The following is a 16864-nucleotide window of genomic DNA, read 5'->3' as shown; positions in this document are numbered from 1 at the left end:
TACGCACTTCGGCTAGGTCCATGGTAGCAGCGGTGTCGGCACGCCGTCTCCTTTGGCTACGCAACTGGGCAGCGGATGGTTCGTCCAAGGCTCACCTCGGGGCATTACCCTTCAAAGGGAAATTGCTGTTCGGAAAGGAGTTAGATGACTTGATGATTTCACTAGGTGAGAACAGAGCGTTTAAGCTGCCAGAAGATAGGGCCCAGGCGCGCTCTTCGTTTTCCAGCAGAGCTCGTTTCCGGGGACCCCGAAAGTCCAGGCCGCAAAGATCCACCGGGCCCTCTTATAGACCGTCCTCTTCTCGAAACACTCACTGGCAGCAGTCCTTTCGAGGCAAACGTTTTGGTAGGCAAGGAGGGGCCCCGTCGGGTACGGGGTCCAAGCCTTCGCAATGAAGTTCGACCGGCCCATCCCTCGTTGCGTCCTCAGCACGATGTCCCAAACGTGGGGGCGCGTCTATCCTTGTTTTTCGAGGAATGGGCCAGCATTACGTCGGATCAGTGGGTTCTCAACGTGATAAGACACGGCTACGAGTTAGATTTTGCTCGCATCCCAGCGGACAAGTTCCTGGTCTCCCCCTGCAAAGATCCCAAGAAGAAGGTGGCGGTGCTAGACACCATTCAAAGACTAGAAAGCCTGGGGGCCATCTCTCCGGTTCCGACCGATCAGCACGGCAAGGGCCGTTATTCCATTTACTTCATAGTCCCCAAGAAAGACGGCACTTTCCAACCCATACTGGATCTGAAACGAGTCAACAGATGCCTTCGGGTTCCTCACTTCAAGATGGAGACCATTCGTTCGGTGATCGTGTCAGTGAGGCCAGGCGAATTCCTGGCGTCACTAGATCTCACGGAAGCATACCTTCATGTGGGCATCCAACCAGAGTTCCAGCGGTTCCTGCGTTTTTGCATTCTGGGAAGACACTTCCAGTTCCGGGCTCTGCCGTTCGGCCTGGCGACAGCTCCTCGGACATTCATGAAAGTGATGGTGGTGGTGGCGGCGCAATTGCGTCGCGAAGGCCTCCTGGTTCACCCTTACCTCGACGATTGGCTGATTCGGGCGAAGTCAGAGAAGTTGTGTCGGCAGGCAGTAGCCAGGGTGCTACAATTCTTGCAGTCCCTGGGCTGGGTGGTCAACTACAACAAGAGTCATCTGGAGCCCACTCAGTCCTTGGAGTATCTTGGAGCCGTTTTCAATACGAAACGGGGCAGAGTGATTCTCTCTCAGGAACGGATATGCAAACTGCAATCTCAAGTACGACATCTTTTGTCTCAGCACCGTCCACGAGTCTGCGATTACCTGACGGTTCTCGGATCCATGGCTTCCACGCTGGCGTTAGTCCCTTGGGCGTTTGCTCACCTGCGACCGCTGCAGTATTCATTGCTTTCCCGCTGGAAACCGGTTTCAGAGGAATTTTACCTTCCTCTGCTTCTAGAGAGTCAGGCACGCTCCAGCCTGAGCTGGTGGCTGGATTCCAAACATCTCTCATGTGGAGTGTCTCTTCTTCTACCCAACTGGACGGTGGTGACCACGGATGCCAGTCTTTCCGGTTGGGGTGCAGTTTGCCAAGGGAAATCGGTTCAGGGTCTGTGGTCAGAAGATCAGACCCGGTGGTCCATCAACCGCCTGGAGTCCAGGGCGGTCCGTCTGGCCTTGCAAGCTTTTCTACCCCTCGTAAGAGGAAGGGCGATCCGGGTATTGTCGGACAATGCTACCACCATGGCTTACATCAATCGCCAGGGCGGGACGAAAAGCCCTCAAGTAGCGGAGGAAGCGCGTTCCTTGATGGCCTGGGCAGAGCGACATCTCAGCGATCTCGCTGCGTCTCACATAGCAGGAGTCGACAATGTCCAGGCGGACTTCCTCAGCCGACACCACCTGGATCCCGGAGAGTGGGAGCTGGCGGACGAAGCGTTTCTTCTCATTTGCAGGACTTGGGGAACGCCCCACATGGACCTCATGGCCACGTGGAACAACTCAAAGGCTCCGAGATTTTACAGTCGACACCGAGAAAGAGGAGCAGAAGGGGTCGACGCGTTGGCTCTTCCCTGACCAGCGGAGGTGCTACTGTATGTGTTCCCACCGTGGCCCATGATCGGCAAAATCCTACGGCGCATAGAGTTGCATCCGTTCAACGTGATCCTCGTGGCGCCAGAGTGGCCGCGCCGTCCGTGGTTTGCGGACCTGATCCAGTTGTCAGTGACGGCGCCCCTTCGTCTACAGGGGTTTCCGGGGCTCCTTCGACAGGGCCCCGTCTGTTTAGAGGATGCGGATCACTTCTGTCTCGCGACATGGCTTTTGAGAGGAATCGATTAAAGCGCAAGGGTTACTCTGATGCGGTAGTTGCCACGTTGCTGAGATCCAGGAAGCAGTCTACGTCTCTGGCTTATGTTAGAGTCTGGGTAGTTTTTGAAGATTGGTGCGTAGAGCGGGGTCTGGATCCCACTTCCGCTACTATTCCTGATATTTTGGCTTTTCTCCAGGCTGGGCTGGCCAAAGGTTTAGCGTGCAGTTCCCTTCGGGTCCAAGTCGCGGCGCTTGGTTGTTTGCGTGGTAAAATCCGGGGAGTCTCCTTGGCTCTCCACCCGGATATCTCACGTTTTCTTAGGGGAGCGAAGCACCTCCGTCCTCCTTTACGGCTTCCTTGTCCATCTTGGAACCTCAACTGGGTGCTCTCGGCCTTATGCTCAGCTCCTTTTGAGCCTCTGAAGCGTTCTACGATCAAAGATCTCACGTTGAAGACTGTATTCCTGGTAGCCATTGCGTCGGCTCGTCGGGTTTCCAAGTTGCAGGCTCTGTCCTGCAGAGAGCCCTTCTTGCGCATTTCCGATTCAGGGGTTTCCTTGCGGACCGTTCCCTCTTTCTTGCCTAAGGTCGTATCGCCTTTTCATTTGAATCAATCGGTTGAACTTCCCGCTTTCGCGGTTGGGGAATCTTCTGACCCGAAGTTGAGGGATTTGAGAAAACTAGATGTGCGGAGGTCTCTTCTTGGCTATCTAGAGGTCACAAATTCTTTTCGATTGACGGATCATCTGTTTGTGTTGACGTCGGGTCCGAAGAAAGGTTCTGCGGCGTCCCGCACGACGATCGCCCGTTGGCTCAAGGAGGCCATTGGTTCCGCGTACATTCTGCGCGGTAAATCACCGCCGGTGGGTCTTCGAGCTCATTCGACGAGATCTCATGCTGCGTCTTGGGCGGAATCTTCTCAGGTGTCACCTCAAGAGATTTGCAGGGCGGCTACCTGGAAATCGTTGCATACCTTCATTAAACATTACCGACTGGATGTTCAGGCTACTGATGCTGGGGGATTTGGAGAGAGGGTACTCCGAGCGGGACTCTCTGCTTCCCACCCTCGGTAACTTAGCTCTGGTACATCCCAGGTGTCCTGGACTGATCCTGGTACGTACAGGGAAAGGAAAATTAGTTTCTTACCTGATAATTTTCGTTCCTGTAGTACCAAGGATCAGTCCAGGATCCCGCCCGCAGTGTTACGCTATAGTAACGGAGAGTCCGCTCATTGTTGTTTTTTAATACGCTGACCCCTTGTTTTGTTCGCTCTCCCGGTTGGGGAGTCTGTTTTCCTGTAGGGAGGTTGGAGTTATATTGTAAGTTTCTATGGTTAGCTATGTTGGCTTTTGGATGTTTTTTTCTACTTTGACATTACGTATGACTGAGGGGCTGTGACTGGCACAGGGGCTTATATATGGCTCCACCCACAAGTTTTAGTCTGTCTCCATCTACTGGTGCGGAGTCACAACCCAGGTGTCCTGGACTGATTCTTGGTACTACAGGAACGAAAATTATCAGGTAAGAAACTAATTTTCCTTTGCCCTCTGTGCTTTTTTGTATTTTTATTTTCTTTGTTTAGAAAATCTTACCTTCCGCCTCTTCCTAGCATTGAGCGTATGTGTGATGATGATTCTTCCAGTTCTGCAGTGAGCAGAACTGCACACAGTACTGAAGGTGCAGCCGCCCCATGGATCTATACAGATCCATTATTATATTCCCGGTTTCTTTCCTATTCCTTTCTGAATAATTCCTAACATTCCATTTGCATTTTTTTTTTTTGGCTGCTGCTGCTGCTGCACACTGGGCTGGATTTCAACGTGTTGTCCACAATGACCTTAAGGTCCTTTCTCTCATTGGTAACTCCACATATGGAACCTCAGATGGGGGTAAATTTTAAAAGCTACACGCTTGCGTATATATGTGCGCGTGCTACCCAGCACACACACATGGACGCACGGTTTTATAACATGCGCGCGCAAGGGGGTGCACACTAGTGCGCCTTGTGCGCACCGATGCCCGCGGCCTTCACCTGTTCCCTTCCCCCCTACTCTATCCTTCCTACCCCTTCCCCTAACCTTCCCACCCCCTAGCCCTATTCTAACACCCCCCTGACCTTTATCTTACCTATTGCGCCTCTGGCCCCCATTCTGCCCCTTTTTCGAAGCCCTGGGACTTAGACGCATCCCGGGGCTTTACGCGTGTCGCCGGGCCTTTATAAAATAGGCCCAGCACGTGTAACTCCCCCCTCCCCCTATGAGCGTAAGGCTTTGAAAATCTGCCCCATTGTGTGCCTGTAGTTGGGATTCTTTTTCCCTGTCTGCATCACTTTACTCTCGTCCACATTAAATTTCATCTGCCATTTGGAATCACATTTCCCCAGCCTCGCAGTGTCCTCCCGCAATTTCTCACGATCAGATCGTGTTTTAACTACTTTGAATAATTCTTTCTCTCCTGCAAATTTGATCACCTCATTCATTACTCCTTTTTTCTAGAAGATCAGTTATGAATATGTTAAACATCACTGGTCCCAGTACAACTCCCTAAGGTACTCCACTGTTCACGTCTCTCCAGTGGGAAAACTCATTTAGTTACCTGTTTCTTAACCAGTTACCAGTCCACAATAGGACCTTCTATCCCATGATTTTTGTCATTTCCTGAGGAGTTTCTTATATAGAACTTCTGGAAATACAGGTACACTATACTGACTGGCTTGCCCTTATCTACATGTTTATTTATACCTTCAAAGAATTCTAATAGACTGGAAGACATGACTTCCCTGTGCTAAAACTATGTTGACTCTTTCCCATTAAGCCTTGATGATCCACATGACCTGTAATTCTGCTCTTAACTATAGTTTCTAACTTTCTACTATTTTGCGCAGCACTGGCATCAGACCTACTAGTCTGTAGTTTCCTGGATCATTCTAGGCACCTTTTTAAAAATTAGTGATACATTCCCTGCACTCCAGTCTTCAGATACGGTGGCAGATTTTAACAGGAGCAAATCTGACATTTCATATTTCAGTTCTTTCAGAACTCCGAGGTGAATACCATTGGATCCTGGCAGTTTGCCCTAAGACGTCCTCCAGTTTCATAGTGATTGGCCTGAGTTCCTCCAACTCATTGCATTCAAAAAATGTTCCAATGTGGGTATCTCCCCAGCTTCCTCTCCAGTAAAGACTGAAGCAAAGATTTTATTTCATTTCTCTGCAATCGCTTTGTATTCCCTAAGTGTCCCTTTTTACTCACAGGTGATCCAGTGGTCCAGATGACTCTCTTGAACCCTTCCTGCTTTTGATGCTTTTGAAAATTATTATTTTTGCTTCTGTTTAAGCTTCTTCTCAAATTCTTTTTTGGTCTGCCTTGTTCATTTTTACATTTACCTTCACAGTGCCTATGCACTTTCCTATTCACTTCATATTGGACTTCATTTATGTTTTTTTAAAAGATGCCTTTGTGGCTTTAATAGCTTCTTTTATGGCACCATTTAACTATTCTGCCAGTCATTTAGTCTTCCTTTGACTTTAATCTTCTTTCTGGCTAATTTTCTCATTTTATCGAAGTCTTCCTTTTTGAGGTTGAATATATAGTAGTTTTAATTAATGTTCTCCTAGGACAAGTAGGATGGAGTCCTCACATATGAATCACAGGGGTGACATCATCAGATGAAGCCCAATACAGAAAACTTATGTCCTATACCACGTGTCCATGCATGGTCCCTCTTCAGTCTCTTTTTTTCCCACAGAGCTTTGAACCTCATGGTTTAATTGAACTATAAAATCTTGGCTTTTGCCTTGTGGATGGCACTGCTGCCTGGCAATGCACAGAGCCCTCCCTCTATGATTCCATGGTCATCACTGGTTCCTCCGAGGAGGAAGCTCTGCCGGGGCTGGCTGAGATGCCGTGGCCTGTAGTCCCCCATCCAGTTCCATCGGTGCCTGCACCTCTGGACCTAGGCCGAGTACATAGGGCCCCATCCCCTGTTTCATACAGTGAGGATGAGGGTTCCTATGACCCCTGTGGGAATGAGCAAATGGAGTCCTCCTCTGAGGACTCGTATGGTCTCCCATCTGACCCTTCTCCTCCAGATGAGTGAAGGAATTCTCCATGTGAGGACTTAACCTTCGCAGGGTTTGTGAGGGTGATAGCAGAAGGAGATTTGACAGAGGAAGATGCCAGGCACAAAATGCATGAGGTCCTTTGGTTCCTGGAGCCTCCTAAGGAGATCGTGGCAATCCCGGTACACAAGATCCTTAAGGAGATGCTGCCGAGGATTTGAGAACACCCCCTCACAGTGCCTCCCATTAATAAGAAGGCGGAAGGGGTTTACCTCATCCAGAATTCTGCTGGATTCGATAAGTGTCAACTGTCTCCAGTCGGTGATGGTCTACTCCGCCCTCAAGTGGGCCAAGTGCTCTCAGACCCATTCCTCTGTGTCCCTGAGGAAGGACCAAGAGTGATGGATGCTCTTGAGAGGATGGTGTTCCAAGGTGCCATGCTTATTGCCCGGATCAATGCCTACTAGTTCTACATAAGCCAATACTCGCGGGACATCTGGAAGTAGATGGAGGAGATGGCTGAACAGCTGTCTCAACAGCAGCAAGACACCCTCACGTCACTGGTTCATAAGGGTCTGAAGTGCGGGAAACACAACGGTCCGTGCGACCTATGATGTTTTCAAGATGGCATCAAGAGACTCTGCAGCGGGAATCTGCGTCTGCAGAATGGCATGGCTGCGGGCCTCGGATTTCTGACAGAAGATACAGGAATGACTCGCTGATGTGCTGTGTATGGGAGAGAATCGCTTCGGAGATAGTGTGAGGGATGCTGTGGCCCAACTCCGGGACCATCATGAAACCCTCCAACAACTCTCTGCCAGTACCCCAGACCTGTCTGGATAGGGATGCAGTACTCCGGATCCATCTGGTTAGGGATGGCTGATGCTAACGCAGGTTCGGCCAGTCAATCCTCTAGAATCTGTTTGAGGTGTAGAACCTAACTCTCCCAGCCTAGAACCCATTGTTTGAGTTCAGGCTGTCTTCCCCTCTTTTACCAATGGCACCAGTGGTGTTGTGCCTGTTAGCACCTGGTTAGGTGTCTGTTTGGTGCTCTTTTTGTGTTGGGGAACAGCCTGTAGCTAGGAATTCACCCATGTATGAGAACTACCATCCTGCTTGTCCTCTGAGAAAGCAGAGTTGCTTACCTGTAACAGATGTTCTCCGAGGACAGCAATATGTTAGTCCTCACAAAACTCACCTGCCACCCCTCAGCGTTGGGTTTCTCCTATTTTTTTATTTTTTTATCGTAATTCTATGTTACGAGACTAAAGAGGGATCTCGCGTGGACACATGATATAGGGCATGCTGGGCATGCTCACTGTGCCTAGTCAAAGTTCTAGAAACTTAGACATAAGTTTTCCATGCCAGGCTCCATCTGATGGAGTCACATGGGTGACATATGTGTGAGGACTAACATCCTGCTGTCCTCGGAGAACACCTGTTACAGCTAAGCAACTCTGCTTTCTCCCTTCATTGTTATATCAAATTTGATTTCATTAAGATTATTATTGCCCAGTAGCCATTCCACTATTACCTTGCAGTCTACTGATAACTAAGTTAAAAGTAGAACCCCTCTTGTTGCTTCCATGACTTGCTCTTTCATGAAGCAGTCATGCTTCATGCAAGATAACAAAATTTCAGTCTTACTCAAATTTAGAATCAAACAATTCTCACCTAGCCATGCCCTGACTGCCCTTAAACGTGATCCTACCCTGTTCAGGGACTCAGTGATGGAAAAGGTCACTGGAAGCAGAAACTGAAAATCATCTCCATATGCCAGTATTTGAACCCCAAGCTAGCCAAAAATGTATTTATCATTTATTATCATTTATTGCATCTAAAAATTTTACCTCTTTTGCATGCTCTGAGACATTCGCCCAATCAAGACTGAGGTAATTAAAATCCCCCGTTATTATGTTGGCAATTTGTTTGCCTGTCTAATCTCTGTTAGCATTTCACAGTTTGTTTCATCATCCTAGTATACTCCTACTTTTATATTCTTCCTCGTCTCACATGGAATTCCTAGCCATAGAGATTCCAGATTGCAGTTTGTTACCTGTTGAACTTATATCCAATTTGATTCTATACCATCCTTCACATATAATGCCATCCCTCCTCCAATTCAGTCTGCTCTGTCATTTTGACTTATTTTGTACCATGGTATCACCCTGCCCCATTGGTTATGGCAATGACAATTTTATTTAATAGACCGATTTTCTATAAAATTCAAAACAGTGCATATTAAAACAATAAATACTCTTTTTACACTCCCAAAAAGAAAAAATATATACTTCAAATCTCAGTCGCACTGCTAAACAAAAAAATATACGTCAAAGCACAATCCAAACAGAAAATAATATACTTCAGAAGTCACACTCGCTTCAGCAAGCAAAATAGTTTAGCAATTTAGACAGATCCAAGTGTATCCAATGTAAAGTCCGTTCTCACCAGCTCTTTATTCAGCAGCAACTTCCTCAAGATTGAGGTTTATTCTGTCCATCCTTTCCTATCTGTATTTCATAGTTCCTCTAAATAAGTCCTGTCTTCTAGCACTGTGGAAAATGCCTTTATGTCCTTGCTTTTAATGCAGTTTGGAACAGAGTTTAGTTTTGTGCAATATGCAGTATTTATTTTATAATGAAGCCTGTGTCCTAACAAAAGAGAGAATTTTCATGTTTATTTATTTTATTTAAAATATTTATTAATCGCAACTATCAACACTTCTAGGTGGTTATACAAAACATTCATAAAATATATCTTACATATAAAACAAGGCAACATACATACAAATTAATAAAATTGAACAAATAACATAATATGTCAGTTACATAAAATCATATTATCAATTACAATGCTTTGAAAATTACAGCAAATCTTGCTGGACTCTAACTGTGACAGTTCTCATATGCTAGACAGAATAAATGAACTTTCAATAGCTTCCTAAATTTTAACATTGAGGATTCTGCATGCAACTCAACAGGCAAGCCATTCCACCAAGTACGGCCCACTACACAAAACAGACGTACTTGTGATTCCTTTGACTTGTATTATTTAAGGGAAGGAATTTCCAATAATAATTGTGACGCAGATCGCAGCAATTGTCTTGGATGTCAAGGTGCTAATACAGACAAAAACTGTTTAGCTGTTAAAACCATTAAATATCTTAAATGCAAATAAAAGGATCTGAATTATCATCCAGAATTTAATTGAGAGCTAATGCAGATTCTGCAGCACAGGCATCACAAGCTCTCTCGGGGCAATGCCTGTGACTACCTGCACAGCAGACTTCTCCACTCTCTATATGAGGCAGTCCCATATACAGAACATTATAGTATTCTACTGCTGATGTTATCAATGCATGCATTGCAGTGCATAAATCTGTAAAAGACAGAAAAGGTCTTAATGGGTGCAACATACTTAGTTTAAAATAGGAACTTTTGAGCACATTTCTAATCTAGGGAAGACAAGACGAGGAAGAATCAAATGTCACCCCCAAATTCTGCACCTGATTCACAATTTTAATTTGATGACCTTCAAACAACAACATTTCAGGAATATCAGCAGAGGATACCCGTGCAAGATAACAAAATTTCAGTCTTACTCAAATTTAGAATCAAACAATTCTCACCTAGCCATGCCCTGACTGCCCTTAAACGTGATCCTACCCTGTTCAGGGACTCAGTGATGGAAAAGGTCACTGGAAGCAGAAACTGAAAATCATCTCCATATGCCAGTATTTGAACCCCAAGCTAGCCAAAAATGTACATAATGGACAAACAAAAATATTAAACAGGGCCGCAGATAAAGCAGATGCCTGTACAACCCCCCCAAAAAGTGGAAGAGCGATGGAACTCTGACAATGAGCAGTTATCCGCTGAGAATGGGCAGAAAGGAACGATTCAAACCACTTTAAGACAACAGTGATAAACCAAGCTGCTATAAATGCTGCAGTAATACTCTATGATCAACCATATGAAAAGCAAGTAACATCCTATCATCACTAAAAGGGCCCCCATCCTCAAATCAAATCCTTTACAGATTTCTTCAAAAAATGATGATAGAAGGAATTTCATGTTATAACCAACCCTAAAGCCAAGCTGATGGTCATCCAGTAGTGAATGCTCTTGTAAATACAATGTTAATTGTTATAAAACAATATTTTCTAAAAATGGAAGGTTTGATATAGGAAGATAATTACCCAAAGCATATGCATCTCCACTAGGTTTGTTTTAGCACAGGATGCACTGTGGCTATTGTTAGTGAAGATGGAATTATTCCTTCCTCAAGGGAATAATTCACAAAAGATGCAATAAATGACTCGATATCTGCACCCAACACCTTTATCAAAGCTGTAAAACAATTAGCTGAAGGACAAAACGTACTCCAAATGGTAGGAATAGTTGACTTTATTTTCTCATCCGTCACAATTTCTTTGAAGGATACTAATGAAACAGGAGAGTTAGGGCATCCCAACAGAGAGGTTCCCATAAAAGCAAAAGTAGCCCATGTGCCTATAAGTCAAGAATCACCTGAGCTAAAGAATTACAAATTATCCATATCAACTGAAAAGCAGGTTATTAATACAAACAAAAAACAAACTTTGAAATGTCTGTATGCCAATGCCAGAAGTCTAAGAAGCAAGATGGGAGAGTTAAAATGTATAGCAGTGAATGATGAGATTGACATAATTGGCATCTCAGAGAACTGGTGAAAGGAGGATAACCAATTGGAAAGTGCTATATTAGGGTAAAAGTTATACCACAATGATAGGGAGGATCAACTTGGTGGGGGTGTGGCACTTTATGTCCGGGAGGCTATAGAGTCCAACAGGATAAAGATCATACAAGAGACTAAATGCTCAGTAGATAGAATCTATATGGATAGAAATCCTATATGTGTTGGGTAAGAGTATAGTAATTGAAGTATACTGTCGTCCACCTGGCCAAAATGATCAGACAGATGATAAAATGCTAAGAGAGATCAGGGAAGCTAACCAATTTGGCAGTGCATTAATAATGGGAGATTTCAATTACCAAACCAAAACGAAGGGGGAAACCAAAAATTCACTACATTCAATAGTGGTAAAGCCTAATTGAAGGTGTCAGCAAGCCAGACGTTGTGTCTTCAAAGAGACCAACCAGTCTTTTCTATCTTTCACCTTCATTGATCTAATTTTTTAAGAAATGAAAACCTTTTATTATTTTCTAATGACCAAAAAATGTTTCTTTTTTTCATAATGTCCATATATCCAAAAAAATTATGAATAGTAACAACAGCCGGTAGTGAAACACTGAAAAACCAGTGATAGAATGATAGAAAAGACCGGTTGGTCTCTTTGAAGACACAATGTCTGGCTTGCTGACACCTTTAATGTTGCACTCGGGGGTGGATCCTTGTCCTGGGGCAAGGATGGAATGGCTCCTGAAAGGGAACAGGAGGTAACTGGCCCCAGGGGGCGAAGTACTGAAGGAGACAGAGGCTAGGTAGAGCTTCACCACTGGAAGCCTGAGGTCCCCCCGGGAGGAGCCTGTAGGGACCCGGGCCGCTTGGACTTAGGTGGGCCTCGCAGGGTCTCCTGGGAGAATGGAAGTCCGGTGTGCCCACAGACACAGAAGGAGCGCGGTCGGGTTCGAGCTGGAGCAGAGAGAACCAGAACAGAGTTGGTGATGACAAGGCGAGAAACAGAGCCAGAATCTGGAGGCGAGGTCAGGCAGGCGAAAGGTCAATGTCCATAGGTCAGTCCGAGGAGTGGTCACCGAAGCAAGGGTCAGATACCGGAAGGCAGATGTAGTCAGAGGCAAGCAGAGGTCTAGAGGCAGGCAGCAGACAGGCGAGCAGGTCTGGAACAGGCTGGGGTCTTGAGGCAGGCGGCAGAGAGACGAGCAGGTCTGGAACAGGCTGGGGTCTTGAGGCAGGTGGCTTTCAGACGGACGAGTCAGGAGCTAGTTGGGGTCGTAGACAGGTGGCAGACAGGCAGGCCGGTCAGGAACAAGCCGAGGTCAGTACCAGAAGTCAGTCCGAGGGTACTACCTGGAAAGGCAGATAGACAAACACAGGAACAGGCAGGACTCAGGAACGAGGATGCAGGAACAAGTCAGGAACGGAACTGGAACAGAAGGATCCTGGAACGAAACTAGGATCAAGCAGGAACAAGCGCAGAGACAATCTAGCATACAAGCCGACCCGATTGCCAAGGCAAGGAAGTGAAGTCAGGAACCTCCTTATATTGTAGATCAATCAGGGCGCGCCGCGGAACCCAGACTCGCCCTCGGCCCTACAAGTCTCGGGACAGGCCGAGTGCGCTTGCATATGGGCATGGCTAGCATGGAGGAAGACGCCGAACCTCGGCATGAGGCCTGGCGCACAGTGGAAGGCCTGGTGACCGCCGCTGCGGGAAGCTGGGGCCTAGCTGGGCTAGCAACTACCCCAAGGGAGGTCATCCCGAGACCCGCTGAGGAACTATGCAGGTGAGCGGTCCTGTGCGCGAGACGGCCGCAGGCGGGGCACGTAACATTCAGTTAGGCTTTACCACTATTGAATGTAGTGAATTTTTCGTTTCCCCTTGGATTATTTTTCGTTTCCCCTTGGATTATTACTCTTTTGGGTAACCTTTTCGGTTCTATTTAGATTAGGTTGTGAATAAACTGTAAATGGCCATGTTAACTGTTCCTTGTAAACTGTTCCATGTAAACTGTTCCATGTAAACTGCCACCCGGCAGTAATTATTACTGTTCTCTGTGAACCGGAGCGATATGTATTGTATACAGGAGCTCCGGTATATAAAAAAACCATAAATAAAATAAATAAATAAACTGCACTTAGATTTCAATTACCCCAATATTGGCTGGGTAAATGTAACATCAGGACATGCTAGAGACATAAAATTCCTGGATGAAATAAACGACTGCTTCATGGAACAATTGGTTCAGGAACCGAGAGAGGGAGCTATTTTAGATGTAATTCTTAGTGGAACACAGGATTTGGTGAGAGAGGTAACAGTGGTGGGGCCACTTGGCAATAGTGATCATAACATGATCAAATTTGAACTAATGATTGGAAGGGGGACAATATGTAAATCTACAGCTCTAAAACTAAATTTTCAAAAGGGAAATTTTGATAAAATTTTTGATAAAATGAGGAAAATAGAAAAAACTGAAAGGTGCAGCTGCAAAGGTTAAAAGCGTGGACATTGTTTAAAAATACAATCTTAGAAACGTAGTCCAGATGTATTCCATGCATTAAGAAAGATTACCAGCTTTGGTTAAAAGGTGAGGTGAAAGAGGCTATTTTAGCCAAAAAAACTTCCTTCAAAAACTGGAAAAAGGATCCATCTGAAGAAAATAGGAAAAAGCATAGGCATTAAGTTAAGTGTAAAACATTGATAAGGCAGGCTAAGAGAGAATTTGCAATGAAGTTAGGCATAGAGGCAAAAACTCATAATAAAAACTTTTTAAAATATATCGCTTGGACCGTTAGATGACTGAGGAGTTAAAGGGGCTTTTAGAGGTTTCAGAGATGGTTTTCAAGGGTGATGATTCAGATGAACTGAACCAAATCACCATGAACCTGGAAGATGTAGTAGGCCAGATTGACAAGCTAAAGAGAGGCAAATCACCTGGACCAGATGGTATGCACCCCAGGGTTCTGAAAGAACTAAAAAATGAAATTTAGATCTATTGGTTAAAATTTGTAATCTATCATTAAAATCATCCATTGTACCTGAAGACTGGAGGGTGGCCAGTGTAACCTCAATATTTAAAAAGGTCTCCAGGGTTATCCAGGGAACTATAGACCAGTGAGCCTGACTTCAGTGCTGGGAAAGATAGTGGAAACCATTCTAAAGATCAAAATTACAGAACATATAGAAAGACATGGTTTAATGGAACACAGTCAGCATGGATTTACCCAAGGCAAGTGTTGCCTCACAAATCTGCTTTATGTTTTTGAAGGGGTTAATAAACATGTGGAAATAGGTGAACTGGTAGGTATATAGTGTATTTGGATTTTCAGAAGGCGTTTGACAAAGTCCCTCAAGAGAGGCTTCTAAAGAAACTAAAATGTCATGGGATAGGAAGTGGTGTCCTATTGCGGATTACAAACTGATTGAATGACAGGAAACAGAGAGTAGGACTAAATAATCAGTTTTCTCAGTGGAAAAGTGTGAACAGTGGAATGCCTCAGGGATCTGTACTTGGACTGGTGATTTTCAATATATTTATAAATGATCTGGAAAGGAATACGACGATTGAGGTAATCAGATTTGCAGATGATTCAAAATTATGCAGAGTAGTTAAATCACAAGGGATTGTGATAAATTGCAGGAGGACCTTGCAAGACTGGAAGATTGGCATCCAAATGGCAGATGAAATGTAATGTGGATAAGTGCAAGGTAATGCCTATAGGGAAAAATAACCCATGCTGTAGTTACACGATGTTAGGTTCCATATTAGGAGCTACCACCCAGGAAAACGATCTGGGTATCATAGTGGATAATACATTGAAATTGTTGGCCAGTGTGCTGCAGCAGTCAAAAAAAGAAAACAGAATGTTAGGAATTATTAGGAAGGGAATGTTTAATAAAACGGAAAATGTCATAATGCCTCTGTATCGCTCCATGGTGAGACCGCACCTTGAATACTGTGTACAGTTCTGGTCACCGCATCTCAAAAAAGATATAATTGTGATTAGAAGTAACAGATAAGGGCAACAACCAAAATGATAAAGGGGATGGAACAGCTCCCCTATGAGGAAAGGCTAAAGAGGTTAGGGCTGCTCAGCTTGGAGAAGAGATGGCTGAGGGGGGATATGATAGAGGTCTAGAATGGGTAAATGTGAATCAGTTATTTACTGTTTCGGATAACAGAAAGACTAGGACTAGTTAGCAAGTAAGTAGCACATTTAAAACTAATCGGAGAAAGTTCTTTTTCACTTAGTGCACAATTAAGCTCTGGAATTTGTTGCTAGAGGATTTGGTTAGTGCAGTTAGCGTAGCTGTGTTTAATAATGGATTAGATAAGTTCTTGGAGGAGAAGTCCATTACCTGCTATTAATTAAGTTGACTTAGAAAATAGCCACTGCTATTACTAGCAACTGTAACATGGAATAGACTTAGTTTTTGGGTACTTGCTAGGTACTTGTAGCCTGGATAGGCCACTGTTGGAAACGGGATGCTGGGCTTGATGGACCCTTGGTCTGACCCAGAATGGCAATTTCTTATGTTCTTATTTCATGTAGTTTTTTTACTTATACAAAACCAAAACAATAGGGGGTAGATTTTTAAAAACAGCGTGATCGCGTACTTTTGTTTGCGCAGCAGGCACAAACAAAAGTACGCTGGATTTTATAAGATACGCGCATAGCCGCGCGTATCCTCTAAAATCCTGGATCGGCGCGCGCAAGGCTGCCGATTTTGGGCAGCCGGCGTGTGCCGAGCCGCGCAGCCTGCCTCCGTTCCCTCCGAGGCCACTCCGAAATCGGAGCGGCCTCGGAGGGAACTCTCTTTCGCCCTCCCCTCCCCTCACCTCACCTTCCCCTCCCTTCCTCTACCTAACCCACCCCCTAGCCCTATCTAAACCCCCCCCTTACCTTTGTCCGTAGATTTACGCCTGCGAGAAGCAGACGTAAATCTACGCGCGCCAGCGGACTGCTGGCGCGCTGTCCTCCGACCCGGGAGCTGCTCCGGAGGCCTGGACCACGCCCCCGGGCCGGCACCACGCCCCCGGTCCCGCCCCCGAAACACAGCGTCATCGGGTCCCACCCCCGACACGCCCCCTTCCAAAAACCCCGGGACCTACGCGCGTCCCGGGGCTCTGCGCGCGCCTGTGAACAAGGCTTTTAAAATCCGCCCGTCGGGGTTTTGGGTGTTCCGTGGTGGCAGAAGGGTTGTTTTCGCAACACCACAAAATCACAAAATTATTTTTTGTAGCAAAACCCAAAGCACAGAAATTGCGACCGTTTATGGTTTTATATCAATTGATCCTGTTCACCCTTCTGGACCAAAGCTCAGCCACAACCCTTGCATCTCAGTCCTGAAGATGAGGGAATCTATGACCACAAGTAAAGAATATCTTCAAATAACATGAAAGCATCTGCAATGCACAATTTGTGCAAATGCAGTCGTGTACTGTATTGCAAACTCTCTACCTCATCCTGCTTTGTCCATTAACTTGCATTTTCATTTGTGTTCTAACCTATAAGAAAACATCATTTCCACCCCTAACCAATGACTAGTCAGTTGCTACAGCTTTCTCGAAAATTTGCTTGTGTTTCTGGTGGAGAAAACAGCAAAAAGCTTGATACGAACTCCATAAAGATCTGTCACAGAATGTTAGGAATTATTAGGAAGGGAATGACAAATAAAACGATGGATGTCATAATGCCTCTGTATCGCTCCATGGTGAGACCACATCTTGAATACTGTGTGCAATTCTGGTTGCCGCTTCTCAAGAAAGATATAGTTGTACTGGAGAAAGGGCAGAGAAGGGTGACCAAAATGATAAGGGGCATGGAACAGCTCCC

General features: G+C 45.5%; 1 protein-coding gene across 3 annotated transcripts in view; it reads left to right on the top strand.

Moving 5' to 3' along the window:
* Positions 1-16864, top strand: part of MYLK (myosin light chain kinase) — a 741434-nt gene that overhangs the window by 707819 nt on the left and 16751 nt on the right. The window lies entirely within an intron of this gene.

Source organism: Rhinatrema bivittatum, chromosome 6 (genome assembly GCF_901001135.1).
Source record: "Rhinatrema bivittatum chromosome 6, aRhiBiv1.1, whole genome shotgun sequence".
In the NCBI taxonomy this organism is placed as follows: Eukaryota; Metazoa; Chordata; class Amphibia; order Gymnophiona; family Rhinatrematidae; genus Rhinatrema; species Rhinatrema bivittatum.
The sequence above is the reverse complement of the archived record's forward strand: the minus strand, read 5'-3'. Positions and strand labels throughout refer to the sequence as shown.